At 57.5% G+C, this 23,148-nt stretch overlaps 1 long non-coding RNA gene across 1 annotated transcript; it reads right to left on the bottom strand.

The window, feature by feature from the left end:
• Positions 1-8,160: 8,160 nt before the first annotated feature.
• Positions 8,161-22,818, bottom strand: LOC149854446 (uncharacterized). Its single transcript, XR_016438672.1, has 3 exons — positions 22,387-22,818; positions 21,816-21,892; positions 8,161-10,144 (listed from the first exon to the last, which is right to left on the bottom strand). It is a non-coding gene; the product is annotated as an uncharacterized LOC149854446 (long non-coding RNA).
• Positions 22,819-23,148: the final 330 nt, after the last annotated feature.

Here is a 23,148-nt window from a genome sequence, read left to right on the forward strand (position 1 = left end):
TCTAGCCTTAGCTGTTCGCTTCCCCACCTCCTGTCTGTGGCTGCATCAGACACAGGCCCCGATCCTGGGGCCCAGGCCATCACCAGGAGTGGGAAGCGGGTCTGTGTTAGTTGGTTTTTTGGGCCTTCCATTACAATGCTTCTAGGGGCAAATGCACTGTCTGTGTCTGTAAAGCACCATGCTTGTTGAGAGGCAACAGCAACTCAGGAGCAAGGCAGGGCACAGAGAGCAGACCCCTCCACCAGGCATTTCCCTGGTGTGGGGCATCCCCGGAGGCCCGGGGGAAGCAGCTCTCGGGGACCGTCACCCCCTGCAGCAAACTAGAGCAGCCCCCAGGCTGCTGTGATGGGCTCAGGCAGGGGGTCAAGGAGCTGTAGCCAGGTCCCTGATGGCTCAGGTGTGCCGCAGCTGTCAGCCTGTGCCGGCTGGTGTCGCTCCCTGCGCTCGCTTCTGCACCCGTGGCTAGTGTCTTTTCCTAACTCACGCCGGGGAAGTCATACGTTCCCGAGACTCGAGGCCCAGCCAGGCTCAGTCCTGTCCTCATAGCTCTGAGCATGAGCTAAAAGCAGCCCTTGCCTGTCTGTCCCCAATGAAATCCTGCCTTCACCTGGACCAGAGGCAGGTGCTGAGTGGCCATGTGGCCACGACCTGCTCGGGACACAACGGCGATGTCCAAGACTTAGCGGCAATTGTGTAAGTAACAGTTCTGTGCTGACGGGGGCAAGGGGATCCCAACAGCTCTCCTCCAAGGATCTGAATGCATTTCTTGATACGTTAGGACCCCTCATCTCCACTGGGCCCTAGGCAAGTATCATGGTGCACGTGGGGAAACTGAGGCAGGGGTGCGATTTGCTTGCTGAGCTGGGCATAGAGCTGAGGCATCCTCTAGCTGCGAGGTGACGCTGCCTCTCTGGTCTCTGCCATCGGATGAGGAAAGAAAGACGCGTGGTTTTCCGGCCCTGTCACCTGCAGGCCTGTGCAGTCTTGTTCAGCTGATGCTCTGCCTGGGGGAGTATCCTCAGATGTCCAGCTGGTGCTCGGTTTCTCCGGCAGAGGGCCATCTCGCACCAGGGAAATGACCCTCATAAAAAATGATGCTGGAAAAGATCAATGACACTTTGCTGCTCCCGGCTCTGGCTTTCAGGCGGCCTCTGTTCCAGTGTCCCATCGCTGCCAGGTCACAGCTCAGGCTTGGGAGGGAAGCAACATGTGCGTGGCAGGGTTCGAAGCCCAAAGCAACCCCACGCCAAGAGCACCGGGCAGAGTTGTCCCAGCCTTCCTCCCAGCCAAGCCGTGCTCTGCCGCCGTCTTCGCAGAACATCCTGGCTGTCAATGGGCTCCCTCCACTCTCCCCGCGACCTCCAGCGTCTCCCTCCCTTTGAAAGCGCTGCTCATTTCGGGGCTCTGTGCTTGGGAAGATTTGGCAAAGCTAAGAGAGGAAGCAAAGTGAGGGACTCGGGGACAGGGCGCTGCAAATAAATAACATCTTGGTTCTCTGGCCAAACCGAACAGTTAATAAATAAAACCCATACTTTTAGGCCAGCCCCCAATCAAAAGGTTTCAGTTTTCTCACAAAACACTGGGGGGGAAGGGGAAGAGAAATCATTTTGGGTCAAACTGGACCAAAACCAAAATATTTCAGTGTCTTCCTGCTTTATACCCGTTCCACCCGTTGTGTGTCATCTGCAAATGTATCGGCAGTGATTTCCACCCCCCCTTTTTTACTTCTAGCTCATGAGACCAGCATGGGATAGTGTCCAGCTGAAATCTGATTTTGCCATGCAGTGTTTCTCTCCCAGCTGGTATCTGCCAGTGAGCCAGGTCTCCATCCACGTGACGGGTCTGGCACCCTGCTCATTTCTAAGTAGCCTGTCACCTAGGTCAAGGCAAATGTTTTGCAAAAGTCTGTGCCAGCCAGTCTCATCCAAAAATGAAGCCAGGGACAAGCCACACATCCCATAAAGAGACATATGCATTGGCAAGTTACAGCAACAGGTCATTAAGAAATAATCATGACCATCATTAGTATGGCCCCGTGCTTTATTTCTTCATCAGCCATATCCCCTGTCAGCTTTCCTGTTACTTTGCCTGAGGCTGATATTTGACTAACCAGCCCAGGCACAAGCCCTGTGGCTTGAAGCCTCTGAGACAGGCGGTCAGGAGGACCAGTGCATCTTCTCCGAATAATACAAGTATTTTGGTCCAGGCCTCCTCTGAGAGTAAGATAAGATGTCATTAGCTGCATTAGCCTGATGGGCCCAACCCGGGCAGCTGTATTATTGGGATGTCTCCCATTGCCTGGGCCGTGGTCTACCCCAAGGAAGGTGAATGGCGCTGTCTGTGTGTGATCAAAGTGCAGCTGAGGATGCCGGGACTCTTGGGTCCTCCTCCTGGCCCTGCCACTGCCGCGCTGTCTGATGCTGAGGAAGTCACTTGGCCACTCTCCTGTGGATTTGCACTGGGTTAGTGAAAAATGGGATTTCATAACCAGAGCAGCTGTGGCCTCTTCTATGAAAGCCATGAAAAGGGCGGTCTCGTTAAAGCCACCTGGGGTTCTCACCAGCTGGCATTTCCACAGCACCCATCAGCTCCTGATACTTTGCTGGAAGGGGCTGGAAATTGCACTTAACCAGTGCAACGGGCTCGGGGACATTTAACGCTTATGCCCTGGCTACTTGATTCAAGACGGAGTTACATAAAGCTCCATAAAGAAACGTATGCATTGGCAAATTACAGCAACGGATCATTAATAAATAATCATGACCATCATTAGCGTGGCTCTGTGCTTTAACTCTTCATCAGCCATACCCCAGGTCAGCTTTCCTGGTACTTTGCCTGCATTACCTCCACCCTGGTGCTGGCCGGGATGCTGCACTGCCTCTTGAGGGCTGTTGGTTCTTTTGGGATAAGCTTGAAGTGTCCCCAGCATTGCCTTTTCAACGTGACCCAAACCTTCAGCCCACCTTGACTGACGGTCACAGAGTTTTTGTCTCGGTCACAGCCTGGTCGTTCCATCCCAAAAACCAGAGCTGGGCCCAAAACCAAAACTTTCAGACAGCAAAACTTGGCAGCTGGGGCCTAGCCCTGCCTATGAGCAGGAGCATGGGGTGTGACTTTCTGGGGGAGCTGTGCACCCCCGTGACCCTGAACACCCATAGGAGTTAAGAGTCATAGAAAATGAAGGCGGGAAGGGAGCTCAGGAGGTCACATCTAGTCCAGTCCACTGCTGCAAGCAGGACCAGCCCCAACTATGTCGTCCCAGCCAAAGAGTTGGGCACTTGAGTCCCATCTCACCCACTGCCTGGGCTGAGGACCCAGGCCAGGGATGTGATCCACCTCCGCTCCGCACATCCTCCTATTGACACCAGAAAGGCTGTTGGCGAAGCAGCATCACAGCCGAGGGCTTTGCCCTTCTCCACGTTGACGCACTGCTGGTTGGAGTTTCCTAGGTAAAAACAGTGGTGGCCGTGGACCACCCCCTTGGGTCAGCAGCCGCATGTCCTGCTGGCGGTCACCACCTCAGACCTCAACCACTGCAGCTAAAGGAGCAACTCCGTTCGCTCAGGGCTATTATCCTCTAGTGGACCAACCCCTCCGAGGGGCGCGTGACCCGTGGCGTGCTGCACTGAAAGAGGTGCGACAGACAAAGAGCTCGTTAGTCCTTGAGCCATGAGCCACGTGGTGAGGAGGGAAGACAGTAATGAGCTGCAGGTTGTGTCCTTCAGCATGAGCCTGCTAGTGGCTGCACCCAGGAGGAACAGGGGAGGCCAGGTGGGTTTCACCACCATGGCAGAAGGGCCCAAGCATCCAAAGTGCCTGGGTGGTGTTAGAAAAACAAGATGACCCATGAGAAGCAGATGACCCTTAAGAAGCATATGACCTTTCCCTAAGCTTAAAGATAGCCTTTTGCTGACAGTAAGCAAACTTGTTCTGTGTATTTTGTAACTTTGTAACAGCAAGCGAGAAAAAACCCCCCCAAAGCTAGTGGAAATTCCCCAAAGATGCACACGCATATATGCCTTATGCCTATGTATACCTATATTTGCATGTGTATGACCGGTTAGCGTAAAAGGTGCTACCGAACTCAGATTGGGGGAGCTCTTTGTCTACTGGGCACTGAGTAACCCCTCTGCGGAGAAATAAATCATCTTGCCAACACTCCCTCGTTCTCTGCCTAATTGATCGCGGCTAGGAACGAGCCCAGCAGAAAGGACAAGACCAGTGCTCCTCGGTGTACGAGCACACCCTTCGGTGTATGGGTGCTACACAGTAGTTGATCAGATTTCCCCAACAGTGGGCTTCCAGCCACATCTGAGGCCTCGTGAAGCCAGGAAGCTCCAGCTCAGCCCCCCTGTCTCTGGGTACCTATTAGGGTCCAGCTGCATTGCCTCTGCCCCTCCAGCCTGCCTACTACCCCAGAGATGGCCCGTCACAGTGCTGCTCTGTGCAGGGGCTCAGGGCAAAGCAGCCCCCGGGGTCACCAACTCTGGTTGCAGCGAGCGCGTTGGCAGTGTCCCCCTGCCCCAGGGAGCTTCCTGAGCAGCGCGGCTCTGCACCTCTGCAGGTCTTGATGCCTCTGCAGCCCAATGACCTCCAGCCGAAGCCCGCACCCTGCGCGTCTCTCTTTCCCACATCAGAGCCTGCAGCCCCTCCAAACAAGGGCCTGCCTTTGCAGAGGTCCAGGGCGGCTGGCTGTCTGCACCACACCCTGTCCTGATAAGATGATCCAAGCCCCTGGCAATTCATTGCACAAATTCTTCTTAGGGACTGCGGATCTGTCCCTTTGGCTTAGTCTCCAGTGGGGAATGCTGATGCCTAGACTGAAGGACCCTTGTCCTTCCCAGGGGGGCAACCCCCAGGGCCCTGCCCATGTTCCAGCCCCGCCGAAGGCGGCTGAAGCGTTGTAACCCACGTGCTCCCAGGCTGAGGATTCCTCGCATGCTTAGCAATTAACTTGTCACTGTGCCTCAGCGAGTCGTGAATCACCGAAACGAGCTGGCTGGAAAAGAGGAACCAGGACAGCGAGGGAAGCGGTTGGGGTGTGCATCAAGGAGCCCGGGACAGCGAGGGAAGTGGTTGGGGTGTGCATCAAGGAGCCCGGGACAGCGAGGGAAGTGGTTGGGGTGTGCATCAAGGAGCCCGGGACAGCGAGGGAAGTGGTTGGGGTGTGCATCAAGGAGCTGGGTTTGCAGTCCCCCGGGGGTCAAGGGCAGTGTCCCTTCCAGCCATCATAGCTCATCTGACCTTTTGAGAAGGGACCTCAGGCCACGATGGTCACAGGCACCTCAATCCAGGCATCCTGACCCATTTGGCCAGATTCCTTGTTTCTAAGGTACCTCCTGGGTGTGTGCGTGTGTTTGTTTCTGGTCCACCTCTATTTGAGGAAGGGATTAAAAATTGCTATTGTTCCCACCGGTTAGGGCAGAGGACACACACACTCAACCGGCATGAGGAAGGAGATGGCATGCTCAGAGGTTTTGTTTCAATTGTTTGATTGCAACCTGGTATTTGAGGGCTGAGTTTCATGTACCCGGCGTGGATGGATCAGTCGGTTTTATCATGGATTTATCCTGCCCCCTTTTTAGCAACTCAGCCTGAGCTTGCACGCAGGCGATAGATCGGCACAAAAGCGGCCGAAGCTGCTTTAGCTAAAGCGACAGCTTTCACTGCATTGACTTTAGGCCCCTCGGGCTGAGAAATCGGGGTTTCTGTACACCCAGGCCCTGACATCAAGTGTCGCTTGCAGTTTGAGTGATGTGTGTGGGCAGAAGGTTGTTGCAGATCAGCCCCCGGGGCGGCAAGGGCAGCCGGGCGTTGCATCCGTGAGCTGGGGTCTTTGGATCTGAGCTGGGTGACGCTTCTGGAGTTTGGGATGAGACCGTTGACGGACGTTTGGGGTTTTTGAGGCCAAACATCCGTAGCTTTCAACCCGAGCGGCCCCGAGTTTCGGCGTTGGGATGATGACATTCAGCAGTGTCAACACTCCTAGAAATTTCGCCTCGGCAGGGGTGCGGACAGAAAGAAAGGGCTCTGTCTTCTTGCTGCCTCTCCAGCAGCGCTAAGCAAACATGCAGCCCCCGGAGCCGAGCCGAGCCGAGCCACTGCAAACAGTTTAGGAATAAGTGTGAGCCATTGACCTTTTCTGAGTGATTTTACATCTGGAGGAAAGGGTGGGCTGGAGTCACAGCCCTGCATGGCCCTGGGGACCAGGCTGGCCTGTCCAGGCAATGACAGGAGAAGCTTGTCGCATATGGACCTCAGGGCTGCCCTGTTGGAAACACTGCAAGGAGTCGGAGGGGATTTCAGTGTTTAGGGCCCGGGCAGTTCTCGGCCTCCCTGAGACTGGCCCTGCTATCCACGGAGACCGGCGGTGGTGGGAACAAGGGGCTGTGATGTGGCCACCATGTCCGGTGAGAGCTAGACTGAGATCCATCAAAGCTGTATCACGTAGAAAGCGCTGAAGGTCCTGTTGGAAAGCAACCTGCCTGGCTACCAAATCTTGCCCCAAACATTTGAGGGTCGTTCCAGCTCCACTTTGAAAGCAAAACAGCCTTCTGGCCAGGATCAAAAGCAGCAGGGGAAGCAACGCGACGTCCTGGGGATCCCAGACCCCACGCTGGCAATGCGGAGCATCCAAGTCCCTCGGATGATAACTGTGCCTCAGTTTCCCCAGCTGCAGGATAGGGGGGTGTGGGCAATGTTGGGGCCTTACACTGCCTGGAGCTCCCCTGACCTGGAGAGGGGACCAGACCAGCAGCAAGGGGCTAACAGCCTTGGCCCGGGTCCTCCAATGTGCATAGCAGCCTGCTGGACCCTGCAGCCTGCTTCTCCCTGGTGCGGGGGGAAAGACATGCTCCTTTTCCCCTGCTTCCCAGCCCATTGCTATAGAAGCGACTGTCACCACCAACCATGCTACAAGCAGAGCAGCAAGGAAGCAGCTGCGCTGCCCCGGGGCTGGCGAGCGAGGCCTTGATTCGGGGGAGTCACCGGCAGGTGCTGGGGTCCACGTGGCATGGCCATCTTGGCCAGGGAGCCCCTCTCTTCTATGACGAGAGGGCCAGCCTGGACCCAGACCTCAGCCCCCGGTGCTGGGTGTGGGCTCAGGGCCAGTTCTCAAGGGCAGACCCTGGAGCAGCCCCTCGTGCCGCAAAGGAAGTAGTGTCTCCCAGGTGGGCCTGGCTCACGGGGCTCCTGGAAAAGTGGAGAGCCCTGGCAGCACCGATGGGTCCCATGGCAGGTGTCCCGAGGCCCGCGAGTCACCTGGTGCTGTGGGATGCTTGGAGTAGCCCAGGGACCCCTTCGCAGAATCACAGAATCACAGCAGTCGGGTCGGAGGGACCGTGTAGATCTTCAAGCCCGACCCCTGCCTGGGCGGGAGAAAAACTGGGCTCAAATGACTCCGGCCAGGTAGGCATCAAGCCTCTTCTTAAAGCCCCCCAGGGCAGGAGCCAGCACCACTTCCCTTGGAAGTTGGTTCCAGCTCCTAGCCGCCCTGACCGGGAAGTCGCTGTTGTGGATGTCTAATCTAGACCTACTCTCCAAAAATTTGTGTCCATGATTCCTTGTTATGCCAGGGCATGCTCGGGGAAACAGTGTCTCCCCCAAACCCTTCTGGTCCCCCCTAGTGAGTTTATAGACAGTCACCAGGTCCCCCCTTGGCCTTCTCTTGTGAAGGCTGAACAGGTTCAGGTCCCGCAGTCTCTCATTGTAGGGTCTGCCCTGCTGTCCCCGGATCATGCGAGTGGCCTCCTCTGGACCCTCTCCATGTTGTCCCCATCCCTCCTGAAGTGCGGCGCCCAGAACTGGACACAGTACTCCAGCTGCGGCCTGACCAGTGCCGCACAGAAGGGGAGGATCACCTCCCTGGACCTGCTAGAGATGCACCTGTGGATGCACGACAAGGTGCAGTTAGCCCTGCCAACCGTGACCTCGCTTTGTCGGCCCATGTCCATCTTGGAGTCAATAATGACTCCAAGATCCCTTTCTGCCTCTGTGCTCTCAAGAAGGGAGTTTCCCATCTTATAAGTGTGCTGCTGGTTTCTACTGCCCAGGTGCAGCACCCTGCGCTTGCCAGTGTTGAAACGCATCCTGTTTATGTCAGCCCACCCCTGTAACCTATCCAGGCCTTGCTGCAGTCTCTCCCTCCCTACTAGCGTGCTCACCTCACCCCAACTTTTGGTATCATCAGCGAATTTAAACAGGTTGCATTTCACCCCATCGTCCAAATCGCTGATAAAGAGATTGAACAGCACGGGCCCCAGGACCGAGCCCTGGGGGACTCCGCTGCCCACTCCCCCCAGGTCGAATATGACCCGTCCACCACCCCCCTCTGAGTGCGACCCTCCAGCCAATCTGCAGTCCATCTGACTGTGTAGGCATCGATGCCACAGTCGCCTAGTTTTTTAATGAGGATGGGGTGGGAGACGGTGTCAAAGGCCTTGCTGAAGTCTAGAAAGACTATGTCTCATGCTCCGGGAAGGTCTCAGCTCCGGGCAGAGGCTTGCTGCCTTTCTGCTGCTCCACATCCGTGGCCTGCGTGGCGTCTCTGCCTGCCAGCGGGCAGGAGGTCAGGAACCGCCCTTGGAGCTCGTGTCCCCTGCAGCCTTCACCTGGTGGGAGCGGGAGCCAGGGCTAGCAGAAGGAATTTGCTAAAATGCCATCCGCAGCCTGCCTGCCCCAGCCTTCCCGGTTCGTTAGCGGAGAGCTGCAAGTTTCTCATGCTGGTTCATTAACGCACTGACTGTGATCGGGAGCTTGCACGCCTGCTGGGGCAGCATCAGAGATCAGGCCCAGCTCCACTTGGAGCTGCATGGAGACACCAGCTGGGCTTTGTCAGGAGTCTCTTGTCAGCCAGCCACCGGGAAGCCACCGCAGCATCTCTCCCCATCTTGCCCACGCCTTCGTGGGCTCCATCAGAGCAGGGCACAGAGGGTGGCACCGGCTGCTCCCGTGGTGCGCGTGCTCAGCTATTCTGAGCAAGCCGACTGCGGACCAGCGTGGGAGGGAGGGTGACCAGAGCCTGGCTGTTTGCAGGGACCCTGCAGGCATCTCCTCTGCCTGACAGGATTTGGCTGTCGGAGTGGCAACCCCCGGGAAAGCTGTGGGTGACTCAGTGGCGGGGTGGTCCCAGAAGGCAGGGCATCGCGGGGCTAATTGCACGTTGCTCAGGGAGGCTTTGGCCAGCACGAACCATTGGCCCCTTTTGATCTGGTTGCTGCGGGGGTGGCCTCTCTTCCCACAAGAACGGGGGGGACACGCAGACCCCTCTGTTCCCTGGGGCCACGTCACGCCCAGGGATTGAACTGGTGACCTCGTGGAGCAGCATTGCCGTGTCTGCCCTGGGCCGGCCGCGAGGCAAATAGCATCGTGGTTTGCAGCCAACCCGGCTGGCGCATAGCTTACGTGGAGATCTGTGCCCAGCAGCCTCCAGCAAGAGGCCATTGCAAACCAGCCGTGAAGGTGCGGGCCGCGATCCCAGATATTCCCCTCGCCCCCGCCAGCTGACTGCGGCCTGCCCTTACGGCTGACCTGAGCCTTCCCGACTCCACGTGACAGGCAGAAATAATTCCCCGTGACCAGCTCCGGTTACCAGCTGGGCCGAGATTCAGCGGAGCACCGGGAGCACCTGTTTGTTGCGCTGGATTTTCCTTCTCTTAATTGGCATTTGCAGGGCCTGATTTTTCACCATTTTGCGGGTGGGGGCTGTGGAAAGGAAGGAAAAAAAACACATTACTTCCAGCTGTGCTCAAGAATTAACCCTTTCTCCTTCCTGCACGGTGCAAATGGGTGTGAACAACCCTGGACCCTGTAAACAGGCGCGAACCAGGCGTCGTAGCGGTGGGACTGACTGCCAGCTCCCACTTGGGGAAACTGAGGCACGGGGATGGGAAGCAAATGGCCCAAAGTATCTTGCAGATTTATTAGGCGGCGATCTAATGAGTCGCGATGCCCAGCCCTTTGCTGTAACCATTACCCGATGCTCAACTGTGTGTCATAGCTTCTGTACTGTGCGTAGCGAATGAGGGTTGTCCCGGTGGTCGTCTCTGCGGAGGCCGGTGTTTGGGGCAGAGGAGGGCCCGGATAGCTCTTTACTGGGACTGGGAAACTCCATATGGCCAGGGCAGGCGGCATGGGATGAACAAATCTGCAAAGGGGAGAGGAACAGCAGAAGAAAACCCTGGTCAGACCTGGGTCGGTCTCCCTGTCAGCATCGGCGTGGGCACCGTGGGGATGGGATGGGACCCGGGGGGCCTGGGCACGAGTTGCCAGCGCAGCACGTACCAATGGGACAAGGTAGCCACGGCCCGCGTGGAAAAGCCATTATTCTCTCTGGAGGACCTCGCCTCGTCCCCCCAGCTTCGTCCCAGATGTTCCTCTTGCCTTTCACGAGGCTCTGCTGGCTGAGGAAAGGCCTCTGTGGAGCGGGGAGGGGGCGCGTGCTCTGCCATCGTGCCCAGCAGCTGTCAGGGCTGGGGATTTACAGCTCGGGAAACCTCTCCCAGCAGCCACCCCCCGCGCCAGGCTGCCTCGCGCAGGCCTTCTTGCGGGAGAGAAGCCGGGTTTAATCACCGTCTGGCCTGGGTCCCTCTTGGGTGGGTCTCCTTCGTGGCCCCCCTGGCTCCATTCCCTGCCGGGAAAGCTGCCTGGCGGATTCCTCCGCCCCGGGGAGCCGCAGAACGGCCTCTCAGCTCTGCGGGGCTCCTGTTTGCAGAGGCAAAGACGAGGCTTAAATCTTCTCCCCTCCTCTCCCATCCCTGTGCTGAGCCCACCGCGAGGGCAGGAAAATCCAAATTGCAATGGAAACAAGAGGGAGCAGAAGGCAGCCGCTCCCCATGCACGTGCAGCCGGAGCGGAGCAGCCCCAGCCCTGCTTTATCTGAAGGCAGAGTCTGAACCTGCTTGTTTGGCCATGCCCCATTGAGCTGCTGGATCCGTACCTCGCTGCCACCCAGATGACCCTGCCGAGACCAGGGCTCCTTTGTGTTTGGTGCTGCACGGAGATAGCCCCTTCCCAGAGATCACACAGCCAAAGCGGGGGAAGGCAGGCAGGGAGGAGGTTTCCGGGAAGATTGGTGGCTGAACCAGGAGCAGAACCACGTTCTCCTCGCTCCCGGGCAGCTTCTTATTCACTAAACCAGGCTACCTTTGCTTCCCCCAACAATGCAAAATGCTCCAGCTGACGGCGGTCTTGCTAGACGCCAAAGGGAAGACAGTACAATACAGCAGGCATGATAGCACCCAGGGGGTCCACATGGATGCCAAATTCCTTCCACATCCTAGGATGCTCTTGGTGCTTCTAGTCTTGCTCCCTGCATTAGTGTATGAGGGGCTGAAGTGGATTCAGGGGCCTGGGCTGGCTGCCCCTCCATCCTGAGCTATTCATATTATGCCCCCCTGACACAGTGTGTGCTGCCACTCTTATTTGACGACTGGGGAATGGAAGCCAGAAAGGCTCGGCGACCGGCCCAGGGAACTGAACCTATATCTTATTCCCAGGCAAGCGCGCTGACCGTGCACGGTCTGTCCTCTTGATGGGAAGAGAGGTGCAAAGTGCAGATCCAGCCCGCTTTAGACAGAGCGTAGGAGGTTGGAGGCCGCCGTGCTGCCGAGGAAGACCCAGGTTGGAAGCTGCCATGGAGGAGGCTGGAGGCCGCCGCAGCTCCAAGGAAGACCCAGGTGCCCTGACTCCTCCGTGCAGCCAGCCTCGGCCAATAAAAACTCACGAGTTGCACGTGAATCACGAGTTTGGCTTAATCGCGAACTTTTAAAACAATAGCCAGGTGGCTTCTTTTTCTCCTGGCTTTGGCGCCTTTGCCATGCACCCGGGCCATGCTTTCATGGGCTTCTGCTTACTCGCATCAGTCCCTCCAGTTTTGCTTTAGAGGCAATAACAGGACTCCAGGAGCTGAGATGTTATGAAGACACCCATTGCAATTCACTGGCCGTCCCAGGGATCCCATGCAACGGGCTTCGGTAAGGCCTGCAGGACTTGAGGGATTTGTTTGAGGCTTCAGGCCACTGACCGACCCTGCCGTCACTCCTGGCTGACTCTGCTCCTAAGTCCCCTCCTGTGGAGTCTCCCTAAAGCCTGGCCTGGAGACACCTGCTCTCAGCCTCACACATCTGTTAGCAGCTGACAGATGAGGATTTGGAGGTAGTGGGGTCTCGCCCGACTGTGCGATGTGACCCCCCCACTAAAAATATTTCTTTATGCCTCAGTTTCCCCACCTGTAGAGTAATGTGTGTGTGTGTGTGTGTGGGGAGGGGGGGCGTTATATTGTTGGCATAACAAGCTAGCTCTGTCTTCGGAGCATCTTGACCTCTGTGGCAGAGGGGCGTGGGGGCTTAACGAATTCCCACTCCTACTGCTCCTCGAGAGGCCTGGATTTATGGCACGGCACAATGTCAAAATGGCTCAGCGGCACTATTTATGACCCCCCCAGGAAACACAACCCTTTTTTCGTTCCTTACTGGCCTTCCCCACGCTACAGGTCCTGCAAAATCCGTGGCTCGTTGTGCGCCAAGTCTATCGGACTGTAAATAAGATGGAGTCAGAAGTATACGGCGCTCCTGGGTTTTATGCCCCTTAGGGCCAGGGGAGCGACGCGGTTGTGCAAGCTCCTTCAGTGGCTGGGTCGGTTGGGGAGCCAAGGAAGGGCTCGGCCTCCCTTCTAGTCAGCAGGTGCTCGTCGACGTAGCCCAGTTGCCCGAGCAGGGTTAAGCTGTGATCATTCGAAGGCGGGGGGCTACACGGAGCCTTGTCTACACTAGAGCCACCTTTGGGGCATCCTCCTTCCCACCGTGGGGCGGGTTTAGGCTGCAGCACGGCAGGCCTGGGGGGTCTCTCTGCCCTGGCGCCGATTGCTGCTGCCCTCGCACACCCTCCCTGGAGGCTCCCGCAGGAGGGGCGCTGGCAGGGACCTGCTGGTGCCGTGCCAGGACCCAGCCCTGCTGCGGCAACGCGGAGCCTCGGCAGCCCCAGGGCACGTGGAGCCCACCCCGTGGCAGCCGCCGCTCTGGAGCGTGTCCCCAGCTCACCGCAGGGGGGTGGAGACGTCCCAGCTGGAGCGGAGCCGCGTACCTCGCAGGATTGGGGCCGCTGTAGGAGCAGCGCCGGCGTCGCTGAGGGTCTCTCGCCCTGTTCAGAGGCATCCCCAGGGACCCGTGGAAACAGGCCTCGGGGAAGCAGCCCAGGGGCTTTGCCTGGAGACAAACCCATCCCTCAGCTGCTCCCACTATCTCTCCTGCTGGACCCCTTTCTCTGTATATCTGCCCATCCATTCACCCCTTCACTCCTCTCTATCGCTGGGTTGTTTTATCTCTCCATTTACCCCCCTCTCCATAAACAAGCCCTTATCCCTCCGTGCCCCTCGGCCCAGTGTTTATCTCCCTGTCCACCAACACCTTCATCCTTTCACTCCTCTTATAATCCCATCCCCTCCCCGGACCCCTTCACACCTCCAGCAGAAGGGCCACCCACGGGGGAGCAGAGCCGCGGGGGAGGTGGTGGAGACAGCAGGTGGGCAGAAGCCCCCGGGGCTGGCTGGCAACGTGGGAAAGTGGGCGAAGCGGAGGCAGAGAGCAAAGCTCCTTCCCCCACGGCACCGTGGACGATAGCCAGGCCAGGTAGCCCCTTTGGAGTCGCATGGCAGAGAGCAGGTCAGTACCCAGCTGGCAAGACCAAAGGCCCAGCAGGTGCTAAAGGCAGCCAGGGGCTCCCAGAAGCCAAATTTGCACAAGTTCTGGCCCTTCCTATGACCCTGAGTACGCGCATCCCTGCTCCGTGCCTCGGTTTCCTCATCCGCTTGGAACGACACGTCTGCGGGGCCCGTGCAGTTGGCGTCTGCCCCGGGCTCTGCGTGTCGCGCCGTGCCGCCCCCGAGCCACGCACGGGGACCCGGCGTTGGGCTGTCCCCGTTCCACGCCCTCCCGCCTGCTGCGGGGCCTCGGCCCCGTCCCCGTGGCCAGGCGGTCCCTCCTGCCATTGTGCTGATTGTGCAAAGCCTCCCCTGCAGGAAACCGCGGCGCTCAGCACTTTGGCCTGGAACAATGCGAACCGGGAGGAAAAACAAGTTTGGGCTGTGTGAGCTGAGAGGCCACGTGACCCGGGCCAGCTTCTCGCTGCTTCCAGCCTCCCTGCGCCGTGCTGGGTGATCGCCTTCATCCCCTCTCCCAGAGCCCAGGGGTCCGCACGCTGCATCAGGGCAGAGCATCCACCCCGGGAGCTCAGAGGGCACCGATCCCCGAGCCGGGGGCTCCACCACCGCCTGCTCTGGGGTCGCGCCTTCCCATTCAGACTACCGGGCTGACCAGACAGTGGGCTGGCACCAGCTGCATGTGTTTAGAGCAACCCCATTGACCTCGGGAGGAAAGTCGGCCTCCCAGGCAGCGCCCAGCAAAGGAAGGGAGGAAATGCCCTGCACTGCACCGCGCCGAGATATCCCGGCCCCTTGCTCTTGGGCTGTGGGATCCATTCACTCTTCCCTACATCTTCATCCCTCCCTTTCTCCCCCTCTCGAAGACTGAGCCCCCACGTGGCCTGCAGCCAGCCTGGGTGGGACTAGTACCTTCCCCAGGTGTTACCACGCCTATGCCAAAGGCCCCATCCATGAGCCCATCCCCACAGAGCTAAGCATTGCACAGGTGTGTAGCGGGAGGCTGTCCCTGCCCCAAGGAGCTTCCACTGGGAAGGGAAACTGAGGCACAGAGGCACAAGTAGCCAGCCCACAAGAAAGCAGAGGCACCATCGCAGCTAGAACCGAGGTCTCCTGAGTCCTGGGCCAGCGCCAGCTGCTCGAGACCACCCTGCCTTGGCACGGGTAACCCTCGCACCACTCAGCACAACCTGATTAGCAGCAGCATTTAAATATCACGCCCTGACATTTCCATCGTCTCTTCCACCCAAATACCCCCAAACCCGGGCAGCCTCTCCTACGATTACCTAAATACAGTGTTTTTATTTCCATCATTATCCAGTGCCCCAATTACTGCAATTAAAGCTGTAAAAATGTTTTGCAACAAGCTGCTTGACAGACGCTATCACTCACTCACCCCAGCCTCGCACTGGAGTCAGTCCAGCCACTTCCCCCACCTTGCTCCTGATTGACCCTGGCCAGGTGAGATCAGGCCCGAGAGCAACCGGTGTTAGTTATAACAAGGTGTCACTCCTTTGCCCTGCCACGGGAAGGCGGCTGCATCTGGGGTGGAGGGCAGCAGCCTTCAAAGCAGCACCCAGCGCTGCTAGACAAGAGATGGGGATGGGAAAGGGAGAGGATCCAGTTCCAACCCCGCGGCATTTCAGGTGGGTGGAATATAGTGGAATCCAGCCAGCAGATTGCCTCTTGCTACGGAGCGGTTTTGGCAGAGGGATCGTGTGGGATCTGAGTGGCAGGAGGGCTTGCAGACTCCTTCGAACACCGGGCCACGGCCCAGCTTTTCCCACCTCGAAGGATCCAGCCCCGTCTGCACCTCGCCCCGCTGGGTCGAGATGGCAATCCCACAGCCTTCCCGCTGGGAGGCCCAGAAGCGCCCATCATAAATCCTGAGCGTGCCCCGAGGACGCCTCCCACTGCCGGTGTAAATCAGGGGGCACAACATCTGCCACGTTCATAAAACAAAACGCAGGGACATCTGGCTGGCTTTGCACGCCTTTTTATATGCACGGGGGCCAAGCTGAACACCCAGAGCCACGGCAGTGCCGGACCGGAGGCTGGCATGGGGGAGCTGTGGGTCTGGGGTATGGCGAGGGGCCCGCGCCCGGCTCCGCGGCAGTTCTGCTGCAGGACGCCTCGTTGCACCCATCAAAGCTGTGTCGTGGACACGAGTCGGTCTCTCGCTGCTATAGGATTGCACGCAGATGCGATGCAAGCTGGCAAAACCGGGCTTCAGTCGCCGGTGCCCTTCCCAGGGCAAGCCGGGCCCTCAGCTGATGCGCAGCCTCCTGGCCGAGGGCCGGCGTGGACACGTTCCAGTGAACCGGGGCTGCTGGCAGCTGCTGGGCCTGGGATCCCACCCTCCCTGCCCTGGGAACGCGGGGCCCTGGCCCGACCTCTACATGGGCTGCAGCAGTCCGCGTCTTCCCCCGGGGCCCAAGTGCGAGGTGTTTCGCCAAGGGCTGTGCAAGTGCGTGACACTTTTGCCACTGCCTTGCGCAGACCTGGCAACATCCACCTCTTTCCTGTGCAAAATGAAGGCCTGCATTCATTTTTCTGCTTGCACCGTGTGAGGCGTTTCCCCATGCAGCTGTCGGACGGGGGACAGACGTAGCTGCGACGCGTAGCCTGGATTTGAACCCCCAGCTAGAGGCTGGACGGCGGAGTTGCGTCGCTGGCAAGTGATTTCAGCTGCCCTGTGCCAGGGCCCTTCTTCCTGCCCGTTTTTGCACAGCTCCTGGCACAGGGGTTCCCGGTGCAGCACTGGGGCTCCTCGGTGCTATTGCAGCACGGGTCGTGTTATTAATCCTGGGGCTTGGGGCTCATCCAGCTTCCTCCCTCTGTTCCCATATTGGTAAATAAAGGCCTCCGCCCAGGCGTTCAGCCAGGCCACACCTGCCCTCGGCACCTGAGCCGTGCAGTTGCAAAGCCCACGCGCTGCCTCAGTCCCGTGCCTTTGTATTTCTCCGTAGGCCCCGAGTTCAGCCTCCATTTTGTTCCCTGAGCTGCCGCAGCATGTTCCAGGAGAGGCCGCCCCGTCGCGCTCTCTCCTGAAAGACGTGAGCTTTGCTCTTCCTGGTGCATCCTCAGCTAAAGTAAGAGCCCGCTCCGCCTGTGCATGCATGCACCTTATGCCGGGGTCCCTCCCAGCCCCAGGGCCTCTGGAAAGTCCTACCCCAGCAGCAGGGCGGGGAAGCGATCCCAGCCCTGCCATGCTGCACGGCCCATGTTGGTTGGAACGACAGCTTTAAATGCAGGACAGCAGCAGTAAATGAGTCCCGGGGCTGGCCTGCTCTTCTCTTCGGCTTTCAGTCTCCTGCAGAAGTGCTTTGTGGTCTTGGTGAGATCTGGCCAGCTCTGTGCAGTGCTCACTGCCTGATGCTCATGGCTGAAGGACATCCCCCCCTTCTTGGTCTAGGGTCCCCCTCAGTCCATCAGGAGGTCCCGTGTGGAGTTTGGGGGGGTCTCAGCTCAGCTCTTGATGGGTAAGACCAGCAAGACCAAATGGTCAAACGCAGTTGGCAATAGCCCAGCACTGAGCTGGCCTTGGAGGCTTTCCACACGTCTGTCCCTCCGGTGGGACGGTTTCTGGGAGGCCGTGGGGCGCTGCAATGAAGGCTCGGGATGTGGGGTTGGGAGAGCTGCCTGTGACTTGGACGGGCTGCATGTCTTCCCCAGCCCTGCTCCTTGCCTCGGTCTCTCCGTTTCTACAACAGGGATAATGAGGGTGACTTGCAGGTGTGAGGACCCATGCTTAGGTGCTCTCAAAATGCTGGGTCCTGCCAGCCGGATGATGCTGGTGGAGGACCAGGAGTCCAGGACTGTAGACACCCTTGTTTTAATCCGCAAGGTGTTGACAGCATGCCTGGCTCCACACAACATCCGGGACACAGACGGGCCCCTTTGCAGAGCTCGTGACCAATAGGATGGTCATTGCCTGCCTGTGCAGCACTTAGCACGATGGCGTCCGGAGGGCGCGAATTCAGGACTGATCTAGAGCAATAGTCCTGGGACCATTGGTGTGGAGGCTCCCCAGAGTTACAGAAAATCCCATCTCTGGGTCACGGGGCTGTATGGGGACAGCTTGGGTTGCTTCATGCTCCCATAACTGCCCGGGGGCGGCTTTGTCACCAAGAGGTCAGGCCCCAGGACAAGCCTATTTCCTCAAGGCGTGCTGAGATTTCCAGGTGAGCTCATGGCTTGACTCACCCACCAGCCACTCCTAGGCCCAGGAGATTTGGTAAAGCTCTCCCCCTTGGCAGAGGCTGAGCATGCCAGAGGCCTGTGGTGGGCGCTGGGTACTCTATGGGGTGCCCAGTGCTAATGGGCTGGCGTCCACCTTGGCATCAAGCAGGCGTAGGATGTCCCTGATGGCTGGAAGCAGCCTGACATCATGTGCCGCAAGAGCCAGGACGCCAAGGTCCCTTCTCTGGAGTAACTTATGCCCCATGTCCCTAGGGCCTTGTGCCTCAGTGTCCCCATCTGAATCAGGATGCTTCCCAGGCTTGGCCGTGAGGCTCGGCTGGTCGCCGCATGCAGCGTGCTTCGAGGTCCATGGCTACGCGGCGCTTGCTGCTGCAATGACGGGCCTCTGAGCATTGATGGCGGGGATGCCGCCGGATGGAAAGCAAAGGCTGGGGAACATTTTGGTGAGATGTGGGCTGTGTGGGCACATGCCTGGCTGTTCCAGCTCTCCAACACAAGTGTGCGTCTGGCACCAGCCCTTGCACGCCCGTGCACACTGCGGCAGTACGACCCATTCTTCTTCTGGCATCTGGGTGGGGAACGGGCCGCGCCTTGGCTTAGCATGGGCGGTGGCACCGCGCTTTCCTTCTTGGCCTGTTCTGCTCCTTTGTGCGATGTGTGGAAAGCTTGAGGAGGGAGAGCGAGCTGCTGGCAGTGGCCCAGGATGGCACCCCAAGCTGTGCCCCATATACCTGATGGGAGAACAAGGCAGGTGCATCTGGCCCTGGTGTGGATAGGGGGCAATTGAAATGCAGGGGGCTTGGCCCAGGAGGGAGTGCAGCCGGGTGAGGGAAGGGAGAGGGCTCCAGCTGGTCTCAGACAGAGAAGAGGGCATCTACATGTCTGCTTTAATACGCATTATCCTATTTTAAGGCACATTAAGGGATCACTAAAAACCATGCTATCTAGTTAATGCACATTAAAATAGATACATGTGCATTGTCACTTAAAACCATGATCTTTACTTAATGCGCATGAAGACAGACTAATGCGCATTTTCCTAGTACCTCACACTGGAGGTGCTAGATTTAATCCGCATTAACTAAAGCACATTAATGCATGTGAGGATGCACCCTTTATGCCCTTAAGGGCCTCCAGAACTGGAGAGCTCCTGCATCCACAGCCCTGTGAGCTCTCCAGTGTGCCATAGAGTCTCCTAGGCAGCCCTAACCTTTTGCACCCCATTTCAAAGGCCTCCCTTTATGGCAAGTCACCCCCCGCACCCTGTTTCTGTCAGTAGAGGCGGTGCCTGCTACATGCTGTAATTATTTCTGACATGCCTGAGGATGGGGCAGGCACAGAAAAGTCCCTGCCCCCAAGCTCTGTCATACTGAGCATCAGGACAATGCAGGGACTTCGAAGCTGGTTGCTTCCAAGGGTTTGAAACAACCCCCTTTCCCCTGCTCTTCCATTTCACTGCCCCCAATCTTTGGGGAGAAAAGTGGCTGCTGACTTCTCTTTTTGATCAGAAACTTTACCAGCTATCTCACAAAGACACCCCCTCAATCACCCCGGGTTTTCTGTACGTGAAAAATATCAAATCATCACTTTCCATGTTTTTTTGGATACAGATGGCTAAAAATGCCCAACATTTTATAGGAGAAAGTTTCACTTCAACGCATGGTTTTATTTTGCCAGGACAAAGGCCAGATTTTGTCCAAAGCGGAGTCTTTTCCCTTAAAAATTTAACCTTTGTTTCAGCCTCCAGAGCCGGTAATAGGAGCTGCTTCAGCGAGACTAAGGGATGGCCCGTATAGCAAGGAAAATTATTCTGCCGTAAGTTAAGGTTTGGATTCAGGCTGAGGGGCTCCCTGCCTGTGGCTGCACATATCCTGGAAGAGGATTTCCTCTTCCAACGTGGGTGATGTTGCTTGGGAAGGGGGTCGAGATGATCTGGTTTGCTCAGTTTTTCTGCTGGGCTAGTGCAGGCTGCACGGGTATAGCCTGCACGGGGTAAGGGCGAGTCTTTCCCTCTTGCTGCCAAAGCTCTTCCCGCTGCCGTTCAAGGATATTTTGCAGTGAGGTTGTACCACCCCCCCACCCCAGAGGTGGCTGCATGGCAGCAGCACATTTCTTACATATACCTAATCCCTCGCAAGGCGGGGAAACCTTAATCAATTCATCTCCGCAGGGATCCTCTCGCCGAAGATACTTGGGAAGGGCAAACAATTCATCATAGAAAGCAAACATCCATTTTCCTCCCTTCCCTCTTGGTTCTAATTAAAACGAGATCTAAAGAGCGAGAGCAGGAAGGAGGGGTAGACAAAGAACCATTAAGGCAGGGAAATAAATCTGGAGGGATTGAAAATTACAGGCAGAGAGAGACAGAAAACAGAAAAGCCAACAGAGACGGGAGTAACGTTTTTACAGCTGATTAAAGGCCAGACTGAAAACCCGGTTATATAAATCCTGTGTCATCACCTCCTGGAACCTGATGCTATGCCGGGGATTAATTCCAAGGCTCCTAAACAAACTGTGTAGATAGCAGCGGCGAATTGCGACAGATTTACAACGGGGTTTCCTATCTGGTGCTGCACAGGTTGGGGGTAAAAGTTCCTTGTACAGATTAAGATCATGTGTTGCTTTGGGAGGCGCGTTTCGTCGAGACTGAGAAGAGCCGTGCAAACGCCCAGCGAGACGGAGGAGCAAGGTCCAGCCTGGCGAGGGGAAAGCCCCGCTGGGGTCGTGCTGCATTTGGAAGAGGTTTTGCAAAAAGGAAAAAGGAGCAGAGAGCGTGGGGGTGGGGGTGAATCCACTGGAGAGGAGCGGAGCCAAGAGACACCCACGGGCCTAGGGCGCTTGGGTTAGCTGGGAAGTGCCAAGGAAAATACACAGCTGCAGAGCGGGATGCTGGAACAGGCAGAGCTCCTGGTGCCGGGGGGCTGGGCCGGTCCGGTTGACAGATGGGTACACTCGGGGCAAGCCAGCGTTCGGCAAAGTGGCTTCTGGTTTTTGGGGTCCAGAGAGCGTGTTGGGGGACAGCGCACAACACTGGACCTCAGAGACCGAGGTCCTCTCTCAGCTCTGCCACCGGCCATCTGGGTGACCACAGGCACGTCATTCCCCCTGGGATAATGACAGTGACCTCTTTTCAGAAACACTTTAAGCCCTGCCAGCGAGAGGGCCCCAGAAGAGCGAGGCAGCGTTGCTATTTTGGTTCAACTTAAAACATTCCCCCGTGCGCGCGAGCCGAGCCAACCAAAAGAAGAGCGCTCGCGCAGGGTTTACACTGGTTTGACTAAACCAGCTTCAATTCGCACCGGGGACGAAACCGGTTCTCCGTGCGGACAGAAGCAAAACGCGGGCGGCCCGACACCCCCTCCTCCCTGTACACGCACGCGCCTCTGCCAGCAGCCAGCAGCCACCCAGACCGGAGGCTTTCAGAATCTATTTTTCAGCAAATTTGCTGGATAAAATGTGGCCAGCGTAATTTCCCCCGGGCCTGGGGCAGTTCCAAAACACATTTTTGAAAGGCAAAAAATAAATAAATAAATAAAATAAAAAACCCGAGAACCCCAGTTCATGTGGCTGGTTTTAAATGCATCGCAGTGCCCAAACAATCCAGAGGCTTATTGGTTACAGCTGCTCCTCCGCTTGCCTATGCCGCAGCGCAAAATGGCCGCGTGCCTTGGTCGTATGTGAAACATCTCAAGGCGTGGTTGCATGCCTTCGCCCAGGCCCACAGATTTTAAGGCCAGATGTGATCTGCTTTGAGTCCCCATTTAGCAGAGGACAAAGAGCCCTGCATTGAGCCCAATAACTTGTTTGGCCTACATAGGCCATCCCATCTCCATCCGAAGGCTCCCCGAGCCGGAGACGCCACCGCTTCCCTTGGTAATTTGTTCTGGGACTCGTCACCTGCCCTGGTAAAACCCTGGGCCTCATTTTTAACCTCGGTGCGCCTGGTCTGGTTTCTCACCCTCGCTTCTTGTTTGGTCTTCCTCCGTTGAGAAGCTGTGAGTGCTGCATCTTTTCTCCTGGGCGATGCCCCTTGTCCTGTGAACAGCGATCAGCTTGTAAGTACCCCAAGATGCATATTTGGAAAAGAAAGCAGAACCTGATAATCTGTAAGGTCCCTTCCAGCTCCTAAAAACTATGAATTAGCTGGTGCTTTGCCCCATGGTCCGTGTCCAGGTATCCTGGCCAGCTCCAGAGACTTCAGAGAAAGGCATAAGCGCGTCCTACCACACTATTAGGGGTAGGTTCAGGAAGGTTTCCTCTGAGCCTCCTACCAAAGCTGGCCCATAGGTAATTGGATGGATAATTCGAACCCGATCAGGCTGTGGGCATATGACCCACATATACCCTGTGGAAGGTGTGGAGGACGTGCCACGCGGCAGCTGACCTGGGATAAGTGGTTGGTGTTTGCTCTCCCCTGCGGGAAGCGGAAACTAAATGGGGGGGAAGCTTAGCCCTGAATGAAGCAACTTCAGTTGCCGCGGATTAGCTTCTGCTGATAGCGGGATAGAGCAGACGCACAAACCACCTACCATGCAGCAGTGGCGCGCGGCGAGCCCTTCCCTCCTTAGGCTTCTCCGAGAGAACCGCTGCGTTGCGTCGACACAGCCCGATGTTTCCGCACGCCTAGGCAGCTCTGCCCAGGTACATCTTAGCATGCACACATGTGCTGATGTACTAGGGAGCCTAATTACGTGCACAAAGCCGGACCGTGCCATGCACACGCGCGTGCAGGCAGGAGGTGGGAGGGGGCACGGCCTGGCTTGTTCTGGCAAGTCCCCTGCTGCCCGGAGGCATTTAAAGGCTCAAAATATCAATTACAGGCTAACGTCCTCGGTGCTGATTCATCCCTTTTCATCTTGGTGGCTTTCCACGGCTGTCTCGGCCATGCCAAGGGATGGATTCCTCCGGTTCCCAGCTGGAGACAGGGGACCCGCCGGCTCGCTTCCCTCCCTGGCCCTGCTGCTGTCCGGACCGCACGGCCGCCAGCTTCCGGGTGACAACGCACAGCGCCTACAGCCCCCTGCGTTGCCCCCCTCCAGACACCCGCATGCTCAGCGACAAGCAGCAAAGCACGTAGGCTGCAAGCACTGTGAGGAAGGGGAGCCTGGCCGTCGAGGACGTGGGCAATGGGAGGTCATATCCTAGCTTTGCCAGGACAGATCGCTAAATCTGGGGTGCTGGCAGCAGAAGGAGACGTGCCCCAGCCAGCAGGCACATTGTGCCCCCTCTCCATGCCTCACTTCCCCCCTTGGCGGTGGGGATCACGACATGGACCCTCGGGGCGCTATGAG

Source organism: Crocodylus siamensis, chromosome 12, assembly GCF_052110815.1.
Source record: "Crocodylus siamensis isolate JL-2025a chromosome 12, ASM5211081v1, whole genome shotgun sequence".
NCBI lineage: Eukaryota > Metazoa > Chordata > Crocodylia > Crocodylidae > Crocodylus > Crocodylus siamensis.